Here is a 27,886-nt window from a genome sequence, read left to right on the forward strand (position 1 = left end):
CTCATGTGCTAATTAGGCTTGGAATGACTGGGCTCAACAGAGCATTAAGGGTAAACTAAATCTGATAACCCTGGATTAACCAAGGTCTTCTGCTGATGATGTTGGGCCACACAGACCTATTGACAAGGGAAAAAAAAAAAAAAAGAGCAAACAGGGATGATCCTTGACTCTGTACAAGGGAGAGCAGTCAGAGTTCCAGGAGACCCACCAAGTCTGTTGAAAGGATGGCCAGGTTGGACAGAGCTTTGAGGAACCTGGTCTAGTGGAAAGTGTCTAGTGGCAGGGACGTGGAATGAGATGGGAACTCCAGGGTCCCTTCCAAACCAAATTCTCCTATGATTCCATGAGCAGTCTGCTTTTGATCACTTCAAGGGTGTTTAAGAGAACAGAGGAGACACCTTAAGACTGCAGGCTCACAGATCTTTGCAGATAGGACATGTTCACATTTGAACATCTTCTTTCTTGAAGCTGTTGCATCCTTTCTGGACCATTAGTCTCAGAGAAGACATGTAGCTGAGACAAACGTTTGCCTGTGTTAAGCCCTTGCACTGAGATGGGCCTTAACAAAACCAAAAGGTTTGAAAACTCTGCAACTTCTGAACATGTACTATAAATACACTGGGTAGTCTTATTCACAAGAATGCCAAACCATTTGGGAATAGTGCTGGGCTTTGAAGTTTGCAAGCAAGATTCATGGACTAATTAATCACAGTATGTGAAAAGTATTCATTTTATCAGTTTCAAATAATCCTCCTTAATTTCCTGGAGTGCTTTCAAGTTAACAATCAGGGCACCTCATAAATCATCATTTTCTTTCTCTAGGTTGTTCATTATTTCATATCACAAACCCTACAGTTTCTCATTTACCACAAGTAACTTCCATTTTTTCAACCTCTCCTCTTAGGAAAGTTTCACAGGGACTTGATCAGTTTCCTAGACAGTTTCTCAATTCCTTACAGCTGTGTTCATGCTTCTGAGCTGGGGTGACTAATTTCACAGTTTTCCAATTGGCAGTGGGATTAGAAGCTGTCAAATAATCTTCCATTCCATTTCTTATGTACCTAACATCCATATGTACATGCCTACCAGGTAACGTCCCTCATGACCAGGGTGACAATCAGTTACTTTTTGTAGTTTAATCACATCAGTTTAATGAGTTGGAATGCATTTAATTAGTTTAATAATTTGGAATCCAACAAAGTGTACTTTGGTGACTATCTTCTCTTATGTAACTTCGCATCAAGCTAAAAAATTTCAAGATTTGCAAGACTAGCCCAGGAGAAATCAGGGGAGTTTTTTTTAACATATCTGTTTTCTGAGGAAAGGAGTTTCTTCACCGTCATCTCTGGAGTGTGGGTTTTGGTGCTTGCTCTCACAGGCTGTATAAATTATCAGCATGTCAACATGCAATTTCTCTTTGAGGTTCCCCAAGAGATAAAAGGGTCCTTGAAGCCTTACTAGGGTCTGGGTTGGGGGACATTTCTCCATAGTGAATTTGCCTCACTAAAGCAGTGAGGTCTAGTGGCCTGCACCCTTGAAAGAAGATTCCCCTTTCATTTTGATGGGCAGGCCAAGAGGTTGTTGTGGTTTTTCTTTTCAACCTCAACTATGCCAAGGGGAAAGCAGAAACAAGGCACTGGACCAAAATCCTGGCTGTTAAACGCGCTGTGCTACAGAGCAGAATCACTCCTCAGTGCCTCTGAGACAATTACAAATGCATCATTTCAGTTTGGGGTGTTTCTGTAGGGTACCAAATGGTGTTGCCAGCACAAAGCCTGGGAGAGTTCAGGGTTATGGAGATGGAAAAATTCCATCTGAAATTTTTGCAAAGTCATCAAGAAAACCAGAGATTACCGAAACCCCAGTAGATCGAAAATCCAGTGAGTCCCGGGGTCTCAGCCAGATATGGCCAAGCATAAATTGAATGGCTGTGGCTGGTGCATTGCCACCTTTGTGCATTAAGCACCCCCACGCCATTGCCCCTCAGTGCCAGGACACACTCATTTTCTTGCAGCTTCCTCCCTCCTCCTCTCCTATCATCCTATGAAGTGGCTAGCCCTGCTGACCAGGGTCAGGGATGCCTGAGGTCACCCTGTGCTCCACGCCGCCTCCCCCCTCCTCTGACCCAGTGCTCCACCAAAACCAGCCACTCTGAGGAGCACACTGGAACAAACACACTGTCAGGCTTGCTGTAATAAGCAGTCACCACCTTCAGAGTGTTTTATAGAGACAATAATTATAAATAGCAAGTGCCTATGGAAATGAAAATGAGGCATATGACAAGGAGCTGAAGGCAGGAGGAAACATCTGGGTAAGGACAAAGCCCTCCTCAACACCATTCCAAGCACTACAACCTGCAGTTGGAGGACAAATCTCAGCACTAGGGTAAGTTAGATGGCACTGACTGTGGACAAGTGAGAACAGCTTGCGGCCAGTAGGAGATGGCTAAGTGCAGATGCATGCTGAAATCCTCTTGCTGGTTTTCCAAAGGGAGCTACAATCACTGCTTAGGGTAAGACACACTTGGGCAAAAAAACCCTTAGAAGCCACTACAGCAACTCACATGAGAGCAAGAGGTGAAAGAGAGGTTGACCAGAGGAAGCCTAACCTCAGGCAGACCTGTCACTCCAGGTGACAATCATCAGAATGAATTAGGCAAAGCCAAGGAAGATACACTGCGTGGGCCAACACCATCTTGGGACCAGAGACATGGAATATTTACTTCTTCCACTGGATCTTCCCCTTTTGTGGGCTTATCTTCTTTCCCCCTGAGTTCCTGGAAAAGGTTTGAGGGTGGGACTACAGGGAAAAACACCATGTATGCAAACACTGTAATGAACCTGCCTGCTAAGAGCAGAAAATTGCGCTAGCACAATAATCAAGACAGATCGTTCTCCCTGCTAAGGAGGGCATCTGGGAGTACAGCCATGCTGTCTGAGCTTACATATGACAGTGAAGCCTGAGGCACACATCCCTGCTCTTTGCCATGGGAACCCCAGAGAGGGACCAAAAGAAATTATCTTGCTGAACAACCCAGATGAATTGGGCTATAGGCAAAAGGAGGCCAAGTAGCAATGTGGCTGGTCCTGCACCAGTGCAGGCAGACAATAACAGAGAAGAACAAGCCCAGTGAAAGCATTTAGGGCATGTTCTTCCAGAAGCAATGGCAGCTAATGTGAGCTTATAAAGAATAAGATGCAGTTCTGGAGTCAAACTGATGAGATTATAATTAGGTAGGGAGCAAGGACTCTAGCTGGAGGTAACAGCAGGTCTGAGGCAAGTATCAGGTGAAAACCTGCTGTCTATTTGCCAGGGTTTTCCATACAGGCTCCAATTGAATATTTTTTCCCTATAACTCACAGAGCAGAAACTCCCTTTTTCCCAAAAGGAACTGCTAGCATTCATACACTCTGAGATATCTCTGACACTGTCCGCAAAAGCATAACAGGGAAGTGACACTTGTTCTCTGCCTCCAGAGAGCTTTTTGTGTGGGACCAGAGAGTGGCAGTTTGGTGGCAAGGCCAGTTTCCTATCACATGCCAAGGATCAGTACAAAGCATTGCTAACATCACTCAAATATTGACTATTTATCACTCAGATGTACTGCCAGCCTCACAGCCTCAGCACTGCCCAAAGACCAACACATGATCTTTCTTCCAAGAGTCCAAACTCAGAACCTGAGCCTGAGAGAAAAGTTGCCATCAGCCACATTATGGCCACTCACCTACATTACAGCTCTGCCTTCCCCCTCTCTCCCATTTGCAGCAGTTAACAAACACAGCAGGGTTTTTTGGGGTTTTTATCCTGCTTTCTGTAAATTTAGCAACCGTCAGCTTTGCCCAGTAAGAAGTACTTGCATGTGTCTGAGGGGTAGAAAAAACTATTGTCTACATGATCCTGAGGCTGCAACATATCTGTGGTGAGGAAAGAAAGAGCTTGTGGACCAGCCTGCTTTTGTGCTCATCTTAACAGGTATGTCCTGGCTTTGACCCACTTTTGTCAGAAAATGAATATTAAAATCATTTTCATCAAGAGAGAAAAGTGGAGCAGAATCAGAGACCAGAGGCATTTTGACAGCCCATTTCTAACTGGAGAGTAACCAACTTTGAGGGCATGCAGGGAACCTGCTTGGCAGACAACAGTAATGGCAAATCCCTGCTAAGGCTGGTTATCAATACAGCTGTCACTGATCATTGCTATGGATTTCACCCCCTACCAGCCAAGCCCTCTCAGCTTCTTCAAGCCTTATCCCGCAGCCTTTCGCACAGCTGGAATGTGTTTGGTAGGCTTCTGGCTCTTTTGGGCTTATGGACTGGACAGCCAGAAGCACTTTATCTGTGTTAGAACACTGCCCACGAAGCAGCAGACTTAGGAGATAAGTAAGGTTTTCCACTACCAGTCAGATTTCAATGGTTTCCACAAGCATGAGACAAAATCTTGTCCAGTATGGGACTTGATTCCACAGCTGACAGGAAGATAACTCCACCCCCACCTGCAGAGATCTCCACATCTCTTACCCTGCATTTAATTTTTTGGGGTTCAACTATCAGAACTGTGCCTACTGAGATGAGTTTTCACTCAGCACACATGATACAGAAGTATTTGGATTGAACATCTCAAGCTGACCCAGTTTATATTAAACAGAATGGTAAAAAGCAAACAGAGCTGTAATGAAACCTTTTTAATTTTTAAAGAGCAGATCTCTGGCACGTCAGGGTAAACAGTTATAATGCCAAAAAGAACAAACAGCTTGCAGAAGTACAGCATAAAATACTTTGAACTTAAGCAAAAAAAAAAAAAAAATCTGGACTCACCCTAAAGGATGAGGAGATTAGAAGAGAAAGGCTTCTGATCAACCTGAATGAGCAACCACACCAAGAAGGATATTAGTGGTAAGAAAAACAGCACCTTCAGTGCTGTTTTGGCAAAACGAATATTGAAGCTGCAGCAATGACAGGTTAGATAATACAGGGGGAAGAAGGTGCAGAAAAGGAAATGAGCTTTTAAGTGGAAACAAATTCAAGAAGATGAAAGCACTTAAGTCAGAAGGACAAGATATTCTTGATCCCAGAACAATGAAAGAATAGCTGGTTGATCGCAGCTGGCAACTGCACTATTGATAAAAATACCCATTAGAAAAGAGAGGAAGAAGGTGAAACCATGTGGCTGACAAATATTAAAGGTAAAAGTCTGCAGCTGTTCTGCAAGGGCAGAGAAAGTGACCCATGTTAGATTTATCAACCTGCCCTTACTATTACATAAGTCTTTCAGAAAACACTAGAAAAGAAAAATAAGACAGGGAAATAAATTAAAAACAGGGCAGAGCACAACAAGGGGTAGCAAAAGTCAGAGTATTGTCTGGGTATCAGGAACCACACCAGAGAGAGATCTTGACTCACCAGAAACATCAGACTGGAAGAAAATAAAGATGTTTGGGACTAAAAATTTGTAATTTGTTTGCTCTCACAGCCTCATACACCTGACAGGCAATAATGGAGCTGTGGGCAGGCCATTCCTGAGTTCACAGCATATTCTCCTGGGCCACTGCACTTTCTGCATTGCAGGTCCAGGTCCCTTGTATCTAGAGATCCAGCTGCACTTTATCTCCATCATCTGCATCGATGCAGTGAGGAAGGCACACTCCTGTGGATGATTTCAGTCAGCTCCAGGCACCAGAACCTTTTGCCCATCTTTCAAGCATCTCAAGGCAGATGATCTTTTTATTCCTTTAAGCAAGCATCGTACACACAAACCATATATACATGAGTTTTCTTCCACGTGCTGATACAGGTGTGTCCTGTACATTCTGTTGCACATCCTGCCCTCCAGCCCATGATGTGCTGCACACAGTTGTGCTGTTGGTACCCGCCACCAGCCTCCCATAGGAACCTGCCCTGCAGCAGCACCACAAACCCAGCCTGGTGCACACCTGCAGGAGACACTCCGCTCCCTGCTCCCATCATCCTGAAAGGCATAGATCCATAGACACAGAGAAGCCTCTCCAGGTCCAAGAACAAGACAGGGGTAAGAAGGAGCGGCAGTTCAAGAAGCCTTATGGTGCTTCCAGGACATTGTCATTGATATGCAAGAAGGCAACATGCCACTTTGAGATTTTGCTGGAAGCCCTCTCCTTCTTACCTGGCACAGTGCACTGAAACTCTGTGTTTGCCTTCATAGCCAGGTGTAAAGGCTGTCACTCCATAGGGGTGGAGAGGGAGCAACCAAATGAGAACCTGCAGCAGCAAAATGGTTCCTCCAGAGAACTACTGCAGAAAAGGCTGTGCTGAGGATCACCCCCACCCCCACAAACCCCGCAGGGCTGCACACAGCACTGAGCGTCTCGGGGAGCACAGTGAGAGGCTGGAGAATGACAACAGAAACTATACATTTGCATTCCTTGACAATGACAACCCTGAATTTACCCTCTATGTGCTCTCCTACTGGTCTCTGACCCAAAACTCCTGCTCCCCCCAGTTCTGCAATGCCTCTCACCTGCCTCTTCTTTTCACGGTTACTCTGCAGCTCTGCCAAACATCTGCCATTTTTTCTACATTTTTCCTGTCATCCTGTTGCTCCTTATAGGTTAAAAATCTTTGTCTGAATTATTCTTGGGTCACTGGCAAATGGGAAAAAATTTCTGTGAAAAGGTAAGACCTGCCAAGCTCACTCTTTAGCAATACTGGCATAAAAGGCTGCAGGTATGTGGAGATAAAAATGCAGATCTCTACTTCCCTTGTACCCTAGTATACCTTTGTGACACCCATCAATCCATACATTGTATACATTACTCTGTGACTTCCATTTACTTCACATCCGCCCAAAATCCTGCAATTGCAACCCCACATGCTCAGCATTTTCTATAAGTCCAAAAGACTGAATCCGCTATTTGATTATCTCCTTTTGTTATGACATTCCCATTTGCACATTCCCCTACAGCCACGTCACTTTAACACATATACCAAAACCTTATTTTATACTTTTGCTTTATTGTTCTCACTCTCATGCAGAACATCGCCCCTCCAACATCTACATCCCTACCCCACATACATCCTTCTCTTTGTTCATGCCCTTCTCCTATTTGCAGAGGCAATTTAATGGAAGGATTTGTGCAGAGGATGGGGGAGGGAGGAAGAAGAAGGAAGGCGGGGAGGGAAAAGAGGGATTTGGCTATAACAAGACGATGTAATTAAGCTTCAGTAACTGGTACCCAGCCTGGACCCCTTGTTTCAGTAATTAAAAGCAGTAATTCCTCCATTCCTAGATAACCTTTTTCATCTGATCTGAAAAGAGGCACGGAGAGAGCATCCATTTACACAACCAGCGCAGACACACCCTGGCAACACAAAGGACTCCAGGCTGCACAGAACCCGTGTATCGCTTAGCAGAAAGACAGGGTTTTACATCCTACCATATTTGTCCTAATGCCTTTTGAACAAATTATTTACCAGTATTGGGGGGGGGGGGGGGGGGGGGGGGGGGGGCGGGAAGGAGGGGGCGAAAAGAAAAAAGCCAAAAAAAGAAAGCAAAAGCCACAGTGACAGCAGACAGCAACCTTTCCTCTGTCTGAGCCCTTTGTCTCTGGCTTTTCATGGAAGCGCTGTCTGTCAAAACAGCTTTTGAGCTGCACAGCAGCATCACCGCCAGGGATGCACGGAGAGCATGGTCTCTGGCGGGACCACAACAATCCCTGCGGGCTGGGCTGTCATGGCAGGCACAATGGAGAGCTGTGCGGAGGCACTGCCTGGGCGAAGCACGACTCGCCTCTGCACAGCCAGCTCCGGACATGACAATTGCTATTTCACAGCTACAATGGGCAAACAGCGCGCAGCAGCCACAGCCTCCTCGCTCGCTCACACCCATGACAGCCACAGCCAGCTCCAAAGCAATGCAGCCTCGGAAGAGACAAAGCAACCCTAAAATCCTTAGGCTTCACCGGCTAGCTGGCATCCTCGACAAAAACAAACCGGCCACTGAGCGGCCTGAAAACCAACAGCACAAGTGACACCCACCCCGATAATTTGCCCATCTCACCTTTCTACGGATCCTTGGCTCCCCGTCTCCTGTCACTCTGCTCCGGCACTCCTGAGCGCTCAGATTCCAGAAGGAATCTGAAGAAGAGCTCTTTCTTTTTCCGTGCTCTCTCCCAGAGGATGCTGTGGGAAACACAGAGTCAATTTTTTTTTTCTGGGTTTTGTTTTTTTTTTTTTTTTCCCTTCACAGCTGCATCCCTGGCAATGCAGAGGGTCTGCGCAATCACATCTCCGATGCTCCTGCTGCTGCTGCCGCTGCTGCTGTGACGTTGCTGCGTGTGAAGGAACAAGCATGCCCACAGCACTGCCGCTTCAGCTCGCAGTCAGTCCCTGTGGAACCTCAGACCAGGCAGGGGATGGGAGGGAGCAGAAAAGGAGGGGATGATGGAGGATTGACTCTTACAAGAACTGGGAAATTGGGAAGGCAGCATAAGTAGAAATAAAAAGATTGAAGCCTGTGCTATAAAATAGAGCTGCAGCATCCTATTCTGTGATGAGACTGGATTTCAGATGTTGTGTTTGCAGGCTGCCTGATCTCTTCAGCCCGTCTTTGCAAAGGAAAGCAAAAGGGACTGGAGTGCTCCTACTGTTGATAATGGCAGCTAGAAGCCTTGGAGATAAAATGGCAGTCTGCAAAGCAATGCAGAGGAGGAGGAGGAGGATGGGAACACTGCAAGAAGCTTCCTGAAGCTTCTCTAAATTTCTGTAGTGCCTTGCCCTGGGCAACTTCATCAACAATGTCTATACAGCATCCCTGAAATGCAGCCACCTCCAGAGCAAGATGCAAGCACCACCACATCCCACAGTGCTGGACCCACCTGGCAGGGGCAGGATGTCTGCAGTCCCTGCTCTCACAGGGGACCTCAAATCAAGATCCCACCACCTCTTAGTTGCAGTTGGTGACTAAAGTGCTGCCCATGACCTGGGCTAGATCCTAGCATCTCGACAAAGCAACCTACAGCAGATCAGCAGATCTACCTGAAACAGGTGGTCACCACCTGCAAAGCTCAGGCTCTCTTGGTATCTGGAAGGATTTTTTCATATCTCTTTTCACCAGAAGCAGCTGGTAAGAAGGGCTGACAGAACTTGCTCCATAGGCAGAGTAGTGCAGGGCACAGTAGGGACAAATGTGGCTACTTTTGCTTTTCTACCCACTGGGACACTCTAGAAACCCAGCTGTGCTCTGGCCTGTGCTGTGCCAGGACAGATGTTCCTAGCACTGGAACAGCTTCCATCCTGGAGGGACTGCTCACTTTACTGCCCTTTTTCATCCAGCCCTGTGCCTACAGCCCTGTGTGGAGCCAAGCACAGCTCAGAAATTGGAGCATCCACACCGGAAAAAGCAAAACCTGTGAGTCCCAGCCTCCTAAACTGAGGCTCTGTGGGAAGTGAGCAGATCAGAGCAAAGGAAAGTAGGAGTAAAATTGTCACACGGACACAAAATTTTAAGAAATTAGGAACTGCCACATGGCTGAATACTTTTTACTTTATCCCGTGATTTACCCAAAGCAGCAAACAAGTAACAGCAACAATCCAGACAATGTAACACTTTACAGAAGTTTCTGCCTCTGGAGAGATTAACATAAAAACCTATGACAGAAAAATGTTAGACTTACTAGCGGAAGTGTCTTCCAATTATCTCAGATCCAAAAACACTACCAATTTTTAAAGTATCTCTTCAAGCAACATTGAAATAAGATTTCTGACAAAAAAAACATGGGGCGGGGGGTGGTTCCTACCACGGGCTTCAGAGGCAGGACTCCAGGACTCCCTCCAGTGCAAAGAGACCATTCTACTGGGAAAAGAGAAAGGGCCTTGGGCTGTAGGCTGTGCTGACTGTGTTCAATGCACTGGAGACACCATCACAGATGCAGCTCTGCTACTCACCTCTAAACCACAGTGAGTGATCCCTCCACCAGTCCCAGCGGTCACACTCCACAGGTCAGGTCCTTCCCAAGAAGGATACATTGAATATCAGTCCTGTCAGCAGCACTTTATGCTCCCCAGTGCACTGCCTGCCTTTCCTGGGATGCTCAGGACCCACTCCACCAGCTGGTCCTCTTCAAGAGGCAGGGACAATCCCCCAGGAGGATGCAGGAGTGAGGGACCTACCTCCATGCCTGGCCATTACAGCAAGCAGAAAGCCAGGCCTGGCAGGCTCTGTTCCAACCAAGCTGCTGTAAATGAGACTATTTACTGTGCTCCCATTAATGTGCAGCCCCAGGACCCCCGTATGGCCAGTCCCATTGTGCTGTCAGTGTTAATTAAGGCAGGCTCAAGCAGACATCTCCGGCCCCTTCAGCTGGGACAGTCAGGGAGCAACAGCGAGGAAAGAGACAGAGAGTTTCAGCTGTGGAGCTCTGTGCAGAACAAGGAGCATTTGTTACCCAGGAGACTCGTTCCCACAGCAGAGAGGAGAATGGAAACTATTTCAGTGCCCTCCCCAGTCCTCCACAAGCATTGCCAATGCTGACGCCAGGAGGTATAAATGCTGGCAGGCTGAGTGCTTGCCTTCATCCCTGCCCCTGCCACAGGACACTGGCATTAACCAATTCACTGACAGCAATGCCTGTCTGGTGCAGCAGACACGCACACCAGAGCAGATGGCTTCAGGGGGCTATTTTCTTTAAAATCAGACAGAGCAATGAAGCAGACAAAGGGTTCCCGAAGAAACGCACCTATTTACACGTCTGTTCCTAACATAAATGTCTGTACCCTCCTCCCAAAAATACATTCTGCATGTTCCCCAGATCTCAAACTCACATGGCCTCAACCCTCTGCAGCACACACCCCTTTGCAGCATCTCCCTCCCCGATCTGCCTCCCTCAGCAACAGCACTAGGAAGTGATGGCCTGTCCCAAAGCTTTGCAGGCAGCAGGAGATCTCAGGCGTTAATAAGGAAGAACAAAGCTCTTTCTTGCAGACTGTCTTCTAGGAGATGACTTCTATTTGATCACTGGGATGAGTCAGTACAAGAAAGGGAGCATATCTGTCTCCACAGTCTGATGCAAGGAGGGAGCAGGGATTCTGCAGGCTGGTGACTGTATTCCTTGGAGAAGGAAGGTGAGAGAGGTGGAGGTGTCAAGACATGCCTGCCCCTGCAGTAAGAGGGGTTCCCATCTTGGTTCACCTGGGCAGGTAGGGATAGGTGCTTCCCAGAGACTCCAGCACTCTGCGGTGTAGGTAGCTCAGCAGGAGAAATTTCCTTATCAAGCTATGTCAGTCTCACTATTCACAAGCATCCCAGGTGTTGGGGAGGATTTTTGCCATCTCACCTCCTTATCCCTTGTTCCAGGGCTGTCAGAACCAAATGCACAACAGAATCTCCCACTTGTGAATTCCAGTAAGGAGTTACCTCCTCCTCCCAGTCCTGGGCAGCAGCAAAGCTTACCACTTTGGGAGAGCCACAGGTGCTGCACTCACACTGGACATGAGCTGCACATGTACCTGGAGTTCTTGCTGACAACAGCTAGGTCACAAATAGATCAACTGGGTGTTAGAAAGCCCAACACATTTTGGTCTTGGGCTTCTCCATATACCACGCAGGAATTGGCTGCTAAGGTCAGCACACACCCATGTACAAGAAGAACCCATTCCACTTTTGCCGCAATTGTGCAGTAAAATCACCCACCAGCTGACCCAGCCTCCCACCAATTTGCTGCAAAGCTGCTCCAGTGATGCATGAACTGGAAACAGCTCAGCCCCAGGTTCCAGTCAGCTGTCTGGGCTGTAGCTCCCACATCAAGCACTATGCTAGGACAGGTCTTTAATCATCCCTCACCATCAGGTGTGCAGCACGACCTGACCACCCTCAAAACTGCCAGGCAGCCCCAGCTGCTGCCTCCAGCTCACAGCTGTACCCCAGCAAAGGGAGCTGTCTGCCACCTCCTCCTAAAGGGTGGGCATTTTGACCAATCCCTCGTTACCTCCAGTGTGCCCATGCCTCTCAAGCAAACAGAAGGTGGTACAAGCAACAGCAAGCTCTCCCTCACAGCAGAAAATCTATGCCTGGCTATCTCCAGGTGCAACAGCAGGAACATGCCTAGGATACACATTCTGGCCACATTTGTAGCATGGCCACAGGGACATCTTCACTCTTCCCCATGTGCTGGACCACTTAGGGGCAAGGTGAAAGCAGCTCGGTTTCTTCTTACCCTGCCTACCCATTGTTTGTGTCAGAAATCTAAATCCCACAGCAACCCCACCCAGCACCAACACCATCCAGGCTGTTTGGGAAATGCCAGAGAGAGAGATGTTGGTCAGAGTTGAACTCAGAGCATTGGTCTGCTCAACTAGAGCAAGGGGGAATTGGAAAACAGGAGCCAACAGGAAAGCAGATGATAAAACTTCATAAAAATTATCATAAAGGAAAACTAAAATAATTCCCCATTCCTTCAAGTCCTGTGTTTCAAGGTCATCTCTCTGACACACAGAGATCAATACAGGCTGATCATTACTGACATGTGCTCGACATCTTTTCTGCTCTGTGGGAACAGATACAGGAGCTTTTGAACGAGGGGTCAAAAATCCAAGCAGACTGATAAAAACATATGTTAGCACAGTGGAAATGCCTGCCCCTAGCTCACACATTTCCCGGGGGGATCACTAACCGATCCACACTGAGCCTGCTTTCCAAGGGGAACTGAGGACAGAGGCATGGGAGTCTGTGAGGTTTTGACGTCAAAGACACATTTTCTACATCCAAATTCACCAGCCCACCATGATGACCCTGTGTCCCAGTGAGCCCTGCCCACTGCCCACAGCAGCAGTACCGATTTCTTCAGGGCTAGCAACCCAAGGCAGGAGCCACACCTCCAAATGAGGAAATGGCTTCAAAGGAGAATGTTATTGCTGTTTTTTTAAAAAAACTTGGACATTTCTTGTTGCTTACTAACTGTCTTCTAACAGAATTAATTCCCCAAGTTCAGTCCTCTGATGTTTAAGAACATTCTTTGAATTTCCAGCTTATCTTTATCCATGCATAGCTCACCCCTATTCACTCATGTTCCAAAAATGAGCTTTAACGTCAGCATTTATCCAGCCTGTGTTTAAAGTTATACCATTTGAGTTCTCTAATCACTTCACATTAGATAGGCTTTTCATTTCTTTGATCATACCCATATTCCTTCTCTGGACCTGACCCAGTTTGCACACAGCCTTCAGAGAGTGGCAGGAAATGCTCACAGTCTTCCAAGCAAGGTCTCCCATGCCTTAATATGCTAAGATTTCCCCATCTCTGCTAGAGATGCTTTGTCCAGTGTGTCACATTGGATGACACTGGGTCATGTTAGCACATGATAGCCATACTTAGATGCTCACAGTTATCCTGTACACCACTCTGAGCCCCTGAGTTTTCCCCCCACTGTCACTCTCCCCCAGTGAGCTTCCAGACAGAGCTGAATATTTTGCTCATTTTTTTAGGCACACAACCATGCAATTCTGAACTATCCAGTTCCCATTTGTAATGTTCCTTAAGGAATAATCCCAGCTCTTCCTACTGAATAACACTGAACAGCCTCAGGTGATGCTTCCTTAGCTTTGTGTCTTTAGGAAATACCACTATTGAAGTCTTACTTTCTGGTGCACAGAGCATTATTTCGTGTATTGAACAGCTTCCATTTTGAGGCTGATCTCCACTAACAATTTCCCTTCAGAGCAGCAGTTCCTCTTTCAGCATTCCTGTTATCTTCCCCTAGTCTGCTTGCTGCCTCTTAGTTCTCAAAGGGTACTATGAATGGAAGAATTACACATGGATTAACAGGAGACAGGACGAGCATTTGAGAGACTCATTTCAGGTTATTAACAAAAAGAAAAATACTAGCAAATGTCCTGGGAGAAACAGACTGAATAGGATACTTGTGTGTCCCGCTCCCCCTCTTTGCTAACCATCTGCAACCACTTCTAGAAAAAACCATACTGTGCAAGGTGGTTCCTCCATCCCAATCGCCATCTGAATTCCAAACTTCCAGTACTGAGGTCAAATCCTTCCTAGTGCTGGCAATTGATGCTTCACTGCCCAGGAACAGAGGCCCTCACAAGCTCCATAAAAAGTCACAACTCCCAGATAGGGCTAGTGCTGGCACGGCTCCGCACAGGGCTGGGCTCAGTTCCACATACCTCCACACTACTGAGGCATCTGTGGGAAAACCAAACCCTGCCCTCAACCAGCTGTCTGTCTCCAGTCCCTTCCAGCCCAGGATTCCAGGATATTTGTACCCCAAAGGAGGCTGGGGTAAGGAAATGTGAATCTGTCGCTCTATTGGGAACAGCGAGAAGAACGACACAGACTCTCTTGTGTGTTGAACAGGAGAGTTCCTCCAAGGTTTATTACCTCAGATATTCTTTTACAGACTGATAGGTGAAAGTACAGGAAAGTAAAACTCTTATTGGTTAGTGAACTAACCCATCACCATCATCGGTCAGTGGGGTTCACCACCCCTCGACCTTCTATTGCAAGAAAACAAGGAACAGACCAACAGCACCTGCAAGGCTGTCTTCTGTCTCTGAGGATTGTTCTAATTCCTCCCCATGATTTCCCAGGCCACTCTCTCAGGCGAGACTGAGAAAGTTATGCGGCCTGCTATTCCACAGGCACTGTGCTGCCTGCCTTTGCTCATAGTTAGCATCCATATGAATCACTTGGAATTCTATGTGAAAGGAAGAAATGACCCTACAACCCAACTCTTAGTGCCCATCTTCTAATACTTAGTACTGCCCAAGAAAGAGCACCAAAAAAAAAAAAAAAAGCTGAATGTTTCTAGGCAGAGAGAAATCAGAACACAAACAGCAGAGCAGCTCCTGACTCATGTCTGAAGGCTCAGCTTTGATCATCAGATCTGCAGGGTCATAAAGCTGCACAGAAAATCTTGAATTAAAGCAAAGCCTGAACATAACTGATCTAGACTGAGGTTTCAGGGTGTTTTAAGTAGGAGCTCAGCTCTGAGAGCAAAGTTGTTTCTTCAAGCACTCACTCAGGTATTGACGCTACACTGACTGGGAATATAAACTCTCACCAGTCAAATACTTGGCAAAAGAAGCCAAAAGGGTATTTAAAAAAAAAAAAAAAAAAAAAAAAAGCCTTTTAATCTGGCAAACAATCACTGAGTTGCCATGGTAAAGTGGATATTAAGGTGTTACTAGCTTCAGTCCTCTTAAAATTAGTTTTCAAAACAAGATCAATGCTGCCCCTAAAGCACCATTTACCTAAATAACTAGTTTCACAATAACTTAATAGTTCCCTGCTGCCATGAGGAAAGCCTTAAGTTGCCACATAACATAATACACTGGGGATGGTGAACTTGGCACCCACAGCACTGCTGTATTCTGACCTCAAATAAAAATTATGTACTCCCAACTAAGCAGATGAAAAGCTGCAGGGCTGAGCTGAATCTGCAGCCCTGAAATAATGGTTCACTGTGTACACAGCACGCACTGCTCGAGGACGGTGACTGCTTATGGTTCCCATGATGTGCAGCAAAGTGACATTCTCTTCCCACTCCAGGGGCATGGCTGGGTTGACTCAAAGTGAGGATGACTGCACTGCACACGAAGCTCAGCTCACAGGAACTGCAATGGAAGGGATGAAGCAGGGAAAGGGCAAGCAGAGGAGAAGAAAAAACATCACTGTTGGAAGCACAAGAGGCCACGTCCAAGAATGGAAGAAAATCCTCCTGCCCTCTTGCCCAAAGACTGAGTCATAAACATTTCAGTTTTCCAAGGCAACTGTAAGTATGAAAACTGTTCTGGATTTCCCTGCCCAGGGCAAGGAGTTTGGAACTAAATGATCTTTGTAAGGCCCCTTCCAACCCAAACCATTCTACAATCCCGTGATTCACACAGAAAACCCACATTAACATCACTCTGCATGTGCCGAAGTCCTTCCCTGCCATCCCTGTTCTGAGCAACAGCAAAAGTCAAATAGAGACATCTGTGAACTTGCCACAAAGAACAGAAAGTTCCCAACAGACCTGCCAGCTCTCAAACATTCCCACTCCACTTTGCAACGAAGTGCAGGCAGTACATAACCACTGGCTGATTTATTAGAGACACGTGATATCAGTTATGGTTGCTCATGCTGATTTTCCCTCTAAGTTTCTCCAGTCACCACCCAAACTGGACACAGAGTGCTGCTCTGCACTGTTACCTGCTCCAGCTGGCTATGTTTTAGTGGCAAATAGAGCAGTATCTTGGCAGTTGCAAAGCACTCTGTGATTAAAAGACACTTGAAGATTCACTCCATCCCCACCTATCAGCAGCAACAGAACAGCACAATATTGGCAGGCACAGGGCTCCAGAGCTACACAAGGGACTTCCTGGGCTCCTGAGCACCCACATCCCGGCAGAAAAGCTGCAGAGGGGAGAGGGAACAGGACCACTGGAAACTTCTCAAGACCCTGTCCACCACTTGTACATTACCCTGCTGGCTCTCAGACGGAGCAGTTGTCTCTTACTCTTCACCTGCGCTGTCTACAGTACTGTTAGGTGAAGGGATAAGGCCTATACATGAACAGAAAATTGACATAAATTATAGCCATTACCATAACACCCCACACAGCACGAACTGCACATCCCCACCCTTAATCACTGTGCATGACCTGCTCATTCAGAAGGGATCTGTGGTAACTGCAGATCACAGGCAAAGCTTGAGCAATAGTGGCACTTTGCTTTGAAGCAGGAAAACAACATGTAGGGCTATGAATAGGCATGTCTTGCATGTGCAAGACTTGAAGTCATCCTTCCCCTCTGCCCACACTGGCACATGGACATATCCTAAATGGACAAAATGCTGAGAGCTTGAAGACAACACGGAAAAAAGGACAGAAAGGAGTAAACTGCAAAGCAAGTGGGTCAGTTCTCAGGGGAAAACCGGGGGGTACATTAAAGCAGTTCCAAAATGTATAAAAGGCTGCTGCCAAGAGTAAGTGGACAAGCTGCTCTTCACATCCTCAACAAGAGGATCCCTGAGGGGCACACAGGAGAGTTGAGTTTAGACATCAGGTATAACAGATAAAACTAACCATTCGCTATTCCACAAAAAAAAGCAGAGCAGTGATGAGGTAAATTTGTTTTCTTAAAATTTTCCATGGTCTTGTATATCTCAGAAGCTCTTTGCTTTACTTATTTAGAGGCATGCACCCCTGTTAATCTTCACAGGCCCTTACAGTTAAAAATTGGAAACAATATATTTTTCCAACTTTACTGCAAAACAAATGCCCATGTCACAATCGTGGTCAACTCACAGCATCAGGAAATGTCAAAAGAAGGAAGGGATTGGATTGCTAAAGTGAAGGATGCAGAAGGTAATGTCATGATCAGTGGGAGCTTCCAGAGATTAAATAAAGAAACCCACAGAATGGCATAGCCCAAGTCCACTGTGCCTGCTCAGGGAGACATGATCATTACATGGCTTTTGGAGGTCTTATTGTTGTGTGACATCTGTTTGACTCAGAGAAACAGGAAGCCTCTAATGCAGGATTAAAAGCTGAGAGCAATTTATTCTGTGAGGAAGAATACCTGGAGAAACACAAACATGCTCCTGGAAAGACACAGCAAATGCACAGGTACAGCTGAGAGTAGAAAAGCATCCTGTGCCAGCTGATCTGGCTGCTAATCCACCTGGCTGTTAAAAACATACTCCAGATGTATCTTTTCACTAAGCAGAATATGCTTTCTGTGAGCTTTCAGCCAGTGAATTAATCCCCTTTCATCCACCACAGTGAAGAGACCTTTTCCTCAAGAATTCAGTCTTGTTGGAGACAATCCTTGGTCAAAGCTGAGAACCCTTCTAAATTTCTCTCTGGTTATTATTACCATCTTCCCATCTACCAGGGCAAGCTGTCATGGATCATCAGTCAGCTGTATTCAAGGTCTCCATGTCAGGTCAGCCCATGATTAAGCAACCTTGTGGCTGTATGTGCTTATCGGTGTACATTTAATTAACACAGAGAGTCTTAACTCGCAGCTCCCAGCTGCTGTGCAAGTTGTGCAAGGTCTGCCTCCTCCAAAAGTCATGTTCAAACAACAGGCAGCCATCCCAAATGCATGGCATGCATATCCCATGTGCACAGGCACACAGAGCCAGAAATGGGAAATTTGTTGGCTGTGGCAACGATTTTGCTCAGATTGGAGAAAAGACAACCCAGTGAAGGAGATGCTATAGGGATAAAGGGGATCTGTGTGTGGGAGGAAATCCTGTCCTGTTCTTTAGAATAGAAAATAAAAGCTGGCAGAGGCAAAGCCCAGGCAGCAGTGGTGAGGCAGGCCACAAAGGCAAAGCAGGTCACAGGAGATGGCTGACAAATGTGCCAGGCTTGGATTGTGTTGGGCAGACTGAAATAGGGCTCAGCCTCCTGTGAGGCAGAGGAAAGAGCTGAGGCAGACCTCTCTACACGATCCCCATGGAGACATTTTGGCACTTCAGGAACTCCTGGAATCCCTGGTGTGTGGCTCTGGCACCACAGAGACTACCAGAGAATAGTCTAGAAGGCTATTCTAGATAGAAGAACTATTAGAAAACTATCAAGAAATGTCCAGCAAAGAGGTGCTTGAGGACAACAAACAAGATGTCCCTACGCACTCCAGACACATTCCATTCAGAGGAACAAGAGCATGCCAGGGTGGAAAAAGCCCTAAAAGAGCCCTCAGGAGCTCTGTAATGTATGATGATACACCGAGCCTTGGCTGAGGCCTAATAATAAGCAGCCACCGTGGTGACTCAGAGAGCTCTTTGGTGGCTGGACATGAGAGAGCAGCAGGAAGGAACAGAATAACTGAGGAGCAGGAAGCCCCTGATGAAGGACTGATTGCCCAGAGCACAACAGAAACATGCTTTTCATCCCCATGACGTACTTCCATGTCCGGACAATTCTGAAGTCTGTGCTTTCAATGCACACTTAAGAAAGCACTCCATCCTGTGCACACACCCAGCCTGTGGCTCTCAACACACAGCCTGGAAAAAAGAAGACCAGCCAAAAGGCAAGAGGGCAAGAACGGTGGAGCACTGGAGATACAATAGTCCAAGCCAGAAGCCAAGCATCTGCTCTGCTCCCTCACTTGCTCTCAATGCAAAAGACAGGGAAAACGCTTGGTCATGATGTTCAAACAGGACCTGCTCCCCATCCCTGGGAACATCTGCCAGAATTAGCAATCCCATATCAGAGGTGAAGAATAAAAGCACTTGTAACCTCTTTAGCAATTTTCGCATGCTTGCTGCTTTCACAGCAACCTTCTCTTTCAGCTTAAAATAAATACAGCCTTCTGAAATTGCTGAAAGACTACAGAACCACAGAATGATTCAGGCTGGAAAAGATCTCTGAGATCATCAAGGCCAGCTGTAACTGTCCAGCCCTTTCTCGACAAAGCCAGAAACTGGAACTGATGTATCTGGGGATGCAAACATGGGGGGCAAGGAGCTATAAAGGGGGATTAGTGCTGTCATCCTGAATTCCAGCATCTGAAAGAGATGCATCTCTGCCTGTGATACCACTGCTGTCAACTCACAGCAAACAGGCGAGCCTGACTTTTGCTCCTGTGTTTGCATCCAGAGGACATCTCACCTCTTTCTCTTCTCCTGAGGATTATCTTCTCTTGAGGATTTGCATATTAAGCTGTGTAATTAAGCAGTGGGTGCTCTACTCCCACAGGGGCTTCTGCGTCTCATATGAAACCAGGCCAGAGTGGAGCCACATCATCCACCTGCAAGATTCATTAACTCTTTCTTCAGACAGGGCTTCTTTGAGCATGAACCCCTCAAAAAGCCTTTTTGTGAGCTCTGGGCTTCACACACCGAGCACAAGGCCTAAGTGAGGTTTGCTGCCTTCCAGTGAGGTCTCCTGCTTTCCAGCACACAGCATGATGCTGCTGCAGCATGACAGTAGCTGAATTGCATAACCAGCATAGAACCCGACCAACAACAAGCAAAACCCAGCCTGAGGGGAGCGAACCACAGCTCCAGCTTCACAGTGGGATGCTGCATCCTGCACTGGCTGCACAGCTCAAGGAGTGTGGCTCCCCAGATACCTCTGCTGTGTGGTCCAGCTCTCAGTTACACACACGAACTACACCATGAAAAGGGCAGAATTTTGGGATAACGTTTGTGTTTATACGGATGCCAAGAATGTCCAGAGCTACAGCCATAATTCAACACATTGATTTAATATCCTTTCCAGAGTTAAACTAATCTCCAGCTACCAGTCTTCAGGATAAACCTAACTCAGTACCAGAATGCCTCCATATCCCATTCTACAGCCCTAGACTTTCTAATGAGGCAGTAAGCTCCGGCCACCAGCGGGGACCTGACAGCAGGCTAGATTAAAGCTAGATTAAATTTCCTGTACCTTTCATTAGACCCAGCAATAATACTCAAAATGCACAGGGAAAGCCCAGTGGCAAATAACTTAATTAGAAGTGAAAGTCTCACACCTTCTTGGTGACCAGCACATCTGCTGAAGCTGAGGGTCACAGTCTGTAGTCAGCAGGACAGCAAAAGGAGGAAAATACGGGAAGCTGTTCTGGACTCCCTCCTGCTGCCCCCCACCAAGGGTCCAACACTGCTTTCTATGGAAGATTCCCAATACTTTGGCTGAAATGACGCCAGCCCTTGGGCAGGGCTTGGTGTTATTTTTAACACTTGCTCACATAACTCTTTGGATGAATCCTGGGAAGAGCTTGTCACCAAAATAGTACACTGTGGGCACTATTTATACACCCACTGGCAGCACCGCAGGATATGCTGAGGAAAGCTTGAGCACCCCTTTATCCTCTTCACAGGGATACAGCAGGGCCCTAGAACGTGGTTTGCTCTTTGGGGTAGGCCTCAGAAGTGAGCCATCACCTGCAGGAGGCCTGGTATCCCTGTCTGTCCTGCTGAGGAGACAGACTCTGATCCATATAGGAGGGAAGCCCAGGTACATTAGGCTCAGGGAAGATGGATGGCTGAGTGCACATCCCAGCTGCTGTGGACTAAAAAGGGAACAGTCGTGCCTAAACACAGAAAATGCTGACGCCTTCCTATTTTATCTCTCCTTGGCTCCTGCAGGGAAATCCAGCAGGGATTGGGTTTCTTGGTCATCACCTATTTTCCCGATGTGGCAGCAGCAAAGGTGTGCAGTGGTGGGGGCAGGTGAAGCACTAATGTCAGCAAGGTTCACTGGAAAGGAGGCACCAGACTAACAAGACTGACTGTCCTTTATCCCTAGGGACAGCAGCAACCTCAGGCCTTTCCATATCAAAACAGTGTGCTCTAAAGCACTAAAAGAAAAAAATAAATAAAAATCAAAAGCAAATCACCCTTTTGAGACTATGCAAGGAAAAGAGGCTCTTTCCTTGTCTGATTTTCTGGGTTAAAAATAACTTCTTTAAAACCATTTCCAAGCCTATTGAACTTCCTTGATTTTCATCTTCAGTGAGTTTCACCTCCCTCCCCCTTTCTCCCAAGACACATCAGGCTGCTCTCAACTCTCACATCTCCTGGAGAAGCAGGTGACATGACCTGAAGAACATGCACAGGATGCTGCATGAGAACAGACAAGACAGAGAAGAGAAGACTCCGTCTTGAAGCAGAAAAGGACACAAAGCTTGATTTTTCCAGTATGTATGTATGTACAACTGAAATGCATACACACATCTTCTTTCCTTGCAAGAGAGGCTACAGCCTGAGCAGCACACTGGCTGCCTGTCAGAGCTACAGAACAATGCAAAATAAACCCACTAATTGACACATGCTGTAAAGGCAGGGGCAGGACTGGTCACATTAATTTTAGCAGAACAAACAGGAGGGATCAGCTCCTACCTTGCCAGATACAACCACCCCAGGACGTGGGCTCAGCTCACCGCAGCTGGAAGCCGAGTGCAGCAGCGCTGGAATGAGAGCCACAGGACGAACACAGCATGCAGAGCCAGCGATAATCCAAAGCAAAACCAGCTTGTCCCCGTGCCGGCTCAGGGATCAGCGAGCCGGGATGCGGGGAGTCTCCGCCGGCTGCTCCCCTGTTGATGCAGGATGGCGGGCAACAGGCAAGATGACACGGCACTTCTTCCAGACCGGAGCTGGCTGAGAATTCCTCCTGCTGCCAGCCACCTGCCCCGCGTCAGGCACAGCGGTGCCAGGGTCTCACTCGGGGAGCGTGTGGGCAGGAGAGAGGAGCGAGGGCCAGATTGCTAATGAAAGCCCCAGTGTAAATACAGATGCGCACAGGAGAGGGCTATGGCAGAAATGCAGCTCGAGTTACAGAGAGCCATTTACAGCAGGCTCAGAAAGCGGGGACAGCGTGGCAGGGCTGTGCGGGATGGGACCGCTGCCTGCGGCTCGGACAGAGGCCGGGAGGGCGGCCGCTGCCAGGGGAAGCCATGGGGTGAAGTGACCACTAGCGAGGGGAGACCCCACCAATTCCACATTCTCCATCAGATCCTCAGCTCCACATGCAGTACGTGCTAGCAGTAATGCAAACCGATCCAACTTCCCATCCTGCACCCCAGCTGGGACATCCCCAGCCCCACACTTTCTCTACTGCAGAGTGCCACAGCAGCCCACCACGCCAGGGAGAAAGGGGAGCATTCACCTGCTCAGACCCACTCCTACTGTCCTCTCCCCAGGCTCCAGGTCTCCACAGCTTTTAGACTTATCCCCTCTTCCCAGTTCAACGCCTTTGGTATCTCCTGCCAGGATTTTTTTCTTTCTCTGCCATCTCAGGGTAATTTACAAGCTGTACTGCAGCTGGATTTACAGCAAATACAGAACATGGAGGATAGGGACTAGGTTGGCATCACAGGCTATTCTGAATTGGAAGCGACACAGAAGGACCATCAAGTCCAACCCTTAAGTGAATGTCCCATTCAGGGATCAAATCCACAACCCTGGTATTATTAGTATCATGCTCTAACCAACTGAGCTCATCTCATGGTTAAGAAGCAAGGCATCAAAGGGTTTAGGGTTTTTTCCTCCACTGCATTCAACTAGAACCAACAGCAGAAGAGAGGTTTGCAGGTTTCAACCACTGCCCATTAAACAAGCCTTGGGACATCTCAGGGAGAGGCTGGGAAGGAGCTCTTTCAGGACATTTCACAGCACAGCAGGCAGGCATATAGCTCATACCAGTGACCTCTATGTGAAACTGGCAGTGGAAGTACAAGGAGTTCCTGTAGCTCTCAAGAAACCATGGTCTGTAAGGATGTGGGGGACCTCCAGCTCAGCAGGGTAAAACCTCAAGAAGACCACTTCCCTGCTCGGTGCCTCAGTTTCCCCCCCTGAAAAACAAGGACAGTAACACTTACCAAGCTGCTGTGGATGTTGAAAACTTTGTCATGGAATGCTGGCAGCCTGTAAACAGGAATGGGCATTCTGTGGGACTCTCTTCCCACCCATACAGCAGAGATCCCTTGTGGCTTCCCTCTACAAACAAGCTACAGCTTGCAGCTTCCTTCACCCTCACCACAGCAGGTACCCTGCAAAGACAGGGATCCCCATTACCCCCAAAAGCAGGAGCATCAATCCCTCTACCAGCTGTGCCCAGGCCATTTGCCAGGCAGGAATGCTGTGCACCAGCCCAGCCTCAGCCGAACTGTCAAAGCAGCGGAAGGGCTGAAACTGTGCTGCTCTGGAATTCCAGAAACGCACAAACACCCTGTCAGCCTGCACCAGGAATGACTCCTCCCTGCCCGGGACCAGGCTGAATCACTGGAAATACCAAAACAACGATGAGGTCACGTTCCCCGAGCAAAGAACTGGAGCCAGATATAGCTGCATGGAGAAGTGGCTAAAAAGGGACTCGGTGTAGGGGCTGGGGGCTCTGGCAGACAGGCACCATGGGCATTTGTCTCATTTAAAAACAGCTTGAGGCTGCCAGGAGACTTTTTTTCTTCTCTGTAGGGAGCAGAGAATTGTCTTTAAAACACTTTATCCATCCCACTGAAAGAGGCACAAGCATTCTAATGTTTATGAGTTCAAGGAACAAGGCAAAAGTAAAATTATGACTGGATTCTGAGTCCAGCGTTCCCAAAATCTCACTGTGATACGATGATCAGGCTTAACCAGTGAAGAATCCCCTCACAGCAAACTGAATGACAGACAAAAAATAATATGCCCATTTACTGCTCTTTTGCTTTTGCTACAGCCTCAGCCAGCTTCCACAAAAAATACTCAAACCCCACCCCAAAAAACAAATAAAAAGAAATTTTAAAAAATCTGCAAAAACCCCCAAAAAACAAAACCACAAAACAAAACACAAAACCACAAAACCAAAAACAAATGAACAGAAAATCACAATGCCAGAACCATTGATTTGGTAAATTTTCAATAGGATGAGCAGCAAGAAACTGTGGCTTCTGTTAATGCTTCTAAAATGAGTACTTCGTTATCAGCAAATAGACTTTTCAAGGCTTTGTAGTTCCAAACTTTTACGGTTCTCTATGGAGGGAGACTGGAGACATTTTGCTATTTAGACTGTGAAGGAAATTGCAACACAAGACTTGGAAAGGATAAAGGAATTCACAATAGAATTTGCAATAGCATGTTCTTTCCCCTTTCCGTAGGACAAGACATTTGGATGGATAACAACACCACCCACAGTTACATGAATAAGAGGCTCTAAGGATCCAGACTTTGTTCCATCTTAATCATAAGCCAAGAGGGAGAAAAGAAAAGACTGGACAGCTAATGCCAAGCATGTCACCTGCCTGGCAGGGCAGTGCTCACTGGGCTGGCACACCCTTGCAACAACCACAGCAGTGCCTGGTACACTGAGCCAGCCCATGGGACATGCCTGCATCAGTCCTCTTCTCCTGAAAGTCTAAGTATGGCCTGAGAGATCATAAGGGGAAATCCAAACAGTCCTTAGAGAAGGAAATCAACCTTTGCAGGTGTTGTTTGTCTCCTTGTTGTTTTCTTGCAAGAAACAGTCAAGGGGTGTCGTTCCTAACTGTCCAATGATGGTGATGTGTTGGTTTGACGGCAAATGAGAGTTTTACCTTTTTGGACCTGCTCAGAATTGTCTATAAAAGAAGATCTGAAAGAATAAAACTTGCTCTCTTTTGCAACTAAGGCTAGAGAGTCTGTGTTGTCACTTTGCTGTTCCTAATACAGTGTGACAAAAGTCCGTCCAGATTTGCCAATAAAAGTGGTAAGAAAATCTGTGGTGAGTTGTGTATGACTCTTGCAGTAGAGTTGTGAGAGCAGAAGTGCTCGAAACCAAATAGGTTCATTTTTACCCCACTGTTCCCACACACTCTGGTAACCAGAATCACCTCAGTGGGTTCACCACGAATTCTTCTGGTTTAGTGCCCTATCTCTGGTAACGTGGCACTGGCACATAAACATTACAGAGTGATTTCACTGAGTGCAATCAGAGTGATCTCCCCTAAGGACACATTCTTCCAGCCTGCAACAATCAGGAACTCCTAGAGCTGGAGGTCACACACTGACCATCACGTTTCACAGACACATCTCTGCCATTTAGGTGTCTGGTTCCTTTTGGAATCTGTGTGTATTTTCAGTCTTCATGCCATCTCGTAGCAACATGTTCTACATGTTCTACAAATCATCTGCGTTGAAAAAGTACTTCCTCGGCCTCCTGTCTAATAAATTATTTTACTGGATGTGCTTCCTCTGCACTGTGAGAAATAGCAAAGTTTATTAAGGTCAGTCTTAACTTCTCCCTGCTGAACACTATATTACAGATGATTGCTCTTTCCCAGTATCATCTACTTTTGCTTCTTTAATCTCTCTTCCTTACAGAAGCTATCCCAGTCCCTTAATCATCCCAATTCCACTTTTCTATATAATTTCCAGGTCTACATTACTCTTTCTGAGAGAGGGTGACCAGCTGGTATGTGATACGCAAGATGCAGGCACAGCTTGTATATATATTCAAGAATATATACCAGCAAATTTTGTTTCCAGTGGTTTTTGGCTACAGCTGAACATTTAGCTAATGTGCTCAGATAACAATCCTCAGTGACCACAAACAGCTTTGTGGGCAGTGAGAAGCTGTCTACAGAATACCATTACATGTGGCATTTATCAGCATGATCTCCCATTTGCTGTTTTGTCATGCTAATTGTTCTGCAAGATGCTCCTGTAATTCCTCAAGAAGTTTTCAAACCAACCACCCTGACTTAGAATCACTAGAAAATTATAGTCTTCTTTATGTCTTCCAAACCAGAGCGAGGTGTGCTGTGCAGGGATCCCTGCAGGACCAGGCACTGCAGGTACCAGAGCTTTGATGCCCTGCGCAGCATTTGACAGTGCTCCAAGCACAGTGACCAGGAATGCTAGATAATTACCTCAATCAAGCTCCATGATCCAGAATCAGAAGAACAGAGACCTAGAGCCAGCAAACCTCAGAAAATACCCTGCTATGAGTCCAGGCCTTTGGTGAAGAACTGGGAATTAAGTATTCAGTGGAAGATAGATTACATAAGGCGAAAAATAACTGGGGGTAGCCAGCCTCCCTTTACATCTGGGAGGAACACTCCAAGCAGAAAAACTCCTCACAACCAAGTTTAACCTGAAGCACTCCAAGTTGGGCTGGCAAACCAGCAGGTTCTGATGCCTGGCTGAGCTGCAGCACAGGTTACCACAGGAAGGAGCATCAGGCAGCTACAACTACATACAGTATCTTAATTTAATTTATTCCCAGAGCTCAAAGCCCAGGGATGGAGTAGAAAAGGGTGAAGGAGAACTTCATCTATCCCTCATCTGTTTTGTACAAAATACTGCTCACAATCCCAGAAGGGAGACAGAAGTGAGGTTTTAATAAACCATAAGCCTTATGCAATATCATGGTTTGGGACATTACATTCTTCAGCTCACGTTAAAAAAAGAAATACAGATTATTCCTACACAAAGTCCATCAAACACTTCCCTGTCAACAGATGCATTGATCCATCCAGAAGGCAACACAACCAAGCCACTGAGGAAAAGAAAATGCAGAATACCAGGCATCCTGTGCAGGAAAATGTGTCAGACAGCATCTGCTGCCACAGCAAAAACTGAACCAGAAGCAGAACTGCAGAGAGACTACTGCACAGCCATAAACCAGGCTTGCACCTTCTGAAAATTCTATGAAGCCTTATCCACAGCCTGAAGGTTTCTGAGGGACGACTGCCAGGAGGTAAGGAAGCCTCTGAAGCAGCTGCTGTAGGTGTTGCTGTCTAAGACCAAAGGATGCAAACCCACTGCTGCCAGCAAAAGGTCACCAGACTGGAACCTTGCCCAGCAGCTTCTACTAAGCACACTAACTAGGAGACTTTCAGACTGCAATTTTTCAACATGAGAGTACAAATTAGTTTTCTAAATACAGACCTATACTCTACATGGAATGAATGGCCTGGATGCCCACAGGGCTGATGGAGGTTAGCACTTGATGACACAAAAGCCTTCAGTTTAAAATCCAGGGCAGCTACTGACTTCCTGAGTCACCTTGGTGTTCATTCTTCAGCCCCTGGTGAGCAAGGAGATATTGATGTTCCCTGCCTCTCAGAGAAGCCAGAATGCAATAAAACTTAAAAAGATCTCAGGATCCCTGCCATAAATCCCAAAGTTAAGGGAGGTAAACAGGATTTCACATTATGTACCAAAGCCAGGCTTCTTTTATGAAGTGCCTGATTTGGATGTGGAGGTAGGATGCAGGCAGTAACAAAAACATTGGCCTTCCCTGGAGACACACTGCTCAGATCAGCTGGTGCTGTGTTTGTGAGGTGACATGTGGGGCTGGTGATGGCACCTGCAGGCCTGGCCCAGTCTCACACTCAGGTTTGAGAACAGTGGCTCTCGCTGGGCACACAAGGAATTCAGCAGCACAACCATCACCAGGGCACACAGCTCCCCCAAAGCCAGGCATGATGCTCACAGAGAACCTATG

At 46.9% G+C, this 27,886-nt stretch overlaps 1 protein-coding gene across 9 annotated transcripts in view; it reads right to left on the minus strand.

Moving 5' to 3' along the window:
* Positions 1-27,886, minus strand: part of RUSC2 (RUN and SH3 domain containing 2) — a 58,082-nt gene that overhangs the window by 27,751 nt on the left and 2,445 nt on the right. For 3 of the 9 annotated variants that reach the window (XM_088054037.1, XM_088054038.1, XM_088054034.1), the window contains exons 1-2: positions 23,301-23,612; positions 8,032-8,153 (exon numbers count right to left, since the gene is read on the minus strand). The exons of 1 other annotated variant lie outside the window; for it this stretch is intronic. The gene's annotated coding sequence lies outside the window, so the exon portion shown is untranslated. Of the gene's footprint in view, positions 1-8,031; positions 8,154-21,819; positions 22,084-23,121; positions 23,273-23,300; positions 23,613-27,886 lie in introns of those variants that run through there. 5 more of the 9 variants (XM_088054035.1, XM_088054036.1, XM_014256964.2 and 2 more) reach the window with 5 other exon arrangements.

The sequence above is a fragment of the Pseudopodoces humilis genome, chromosome 4 (genome assembly GCF_049639895.1).
Source record: "Pseudopodoces humilis isolate 2021_Gansu_Grassland_sample_001 chromosome 4, ASM4963989v1, whole genome shotgun sequence".
NCBI lineage: Eukaryota > Metazoa > Chordata > Aves > Passeriformes > Paridae > Pseudopodoces > Pseudopodoces humilis.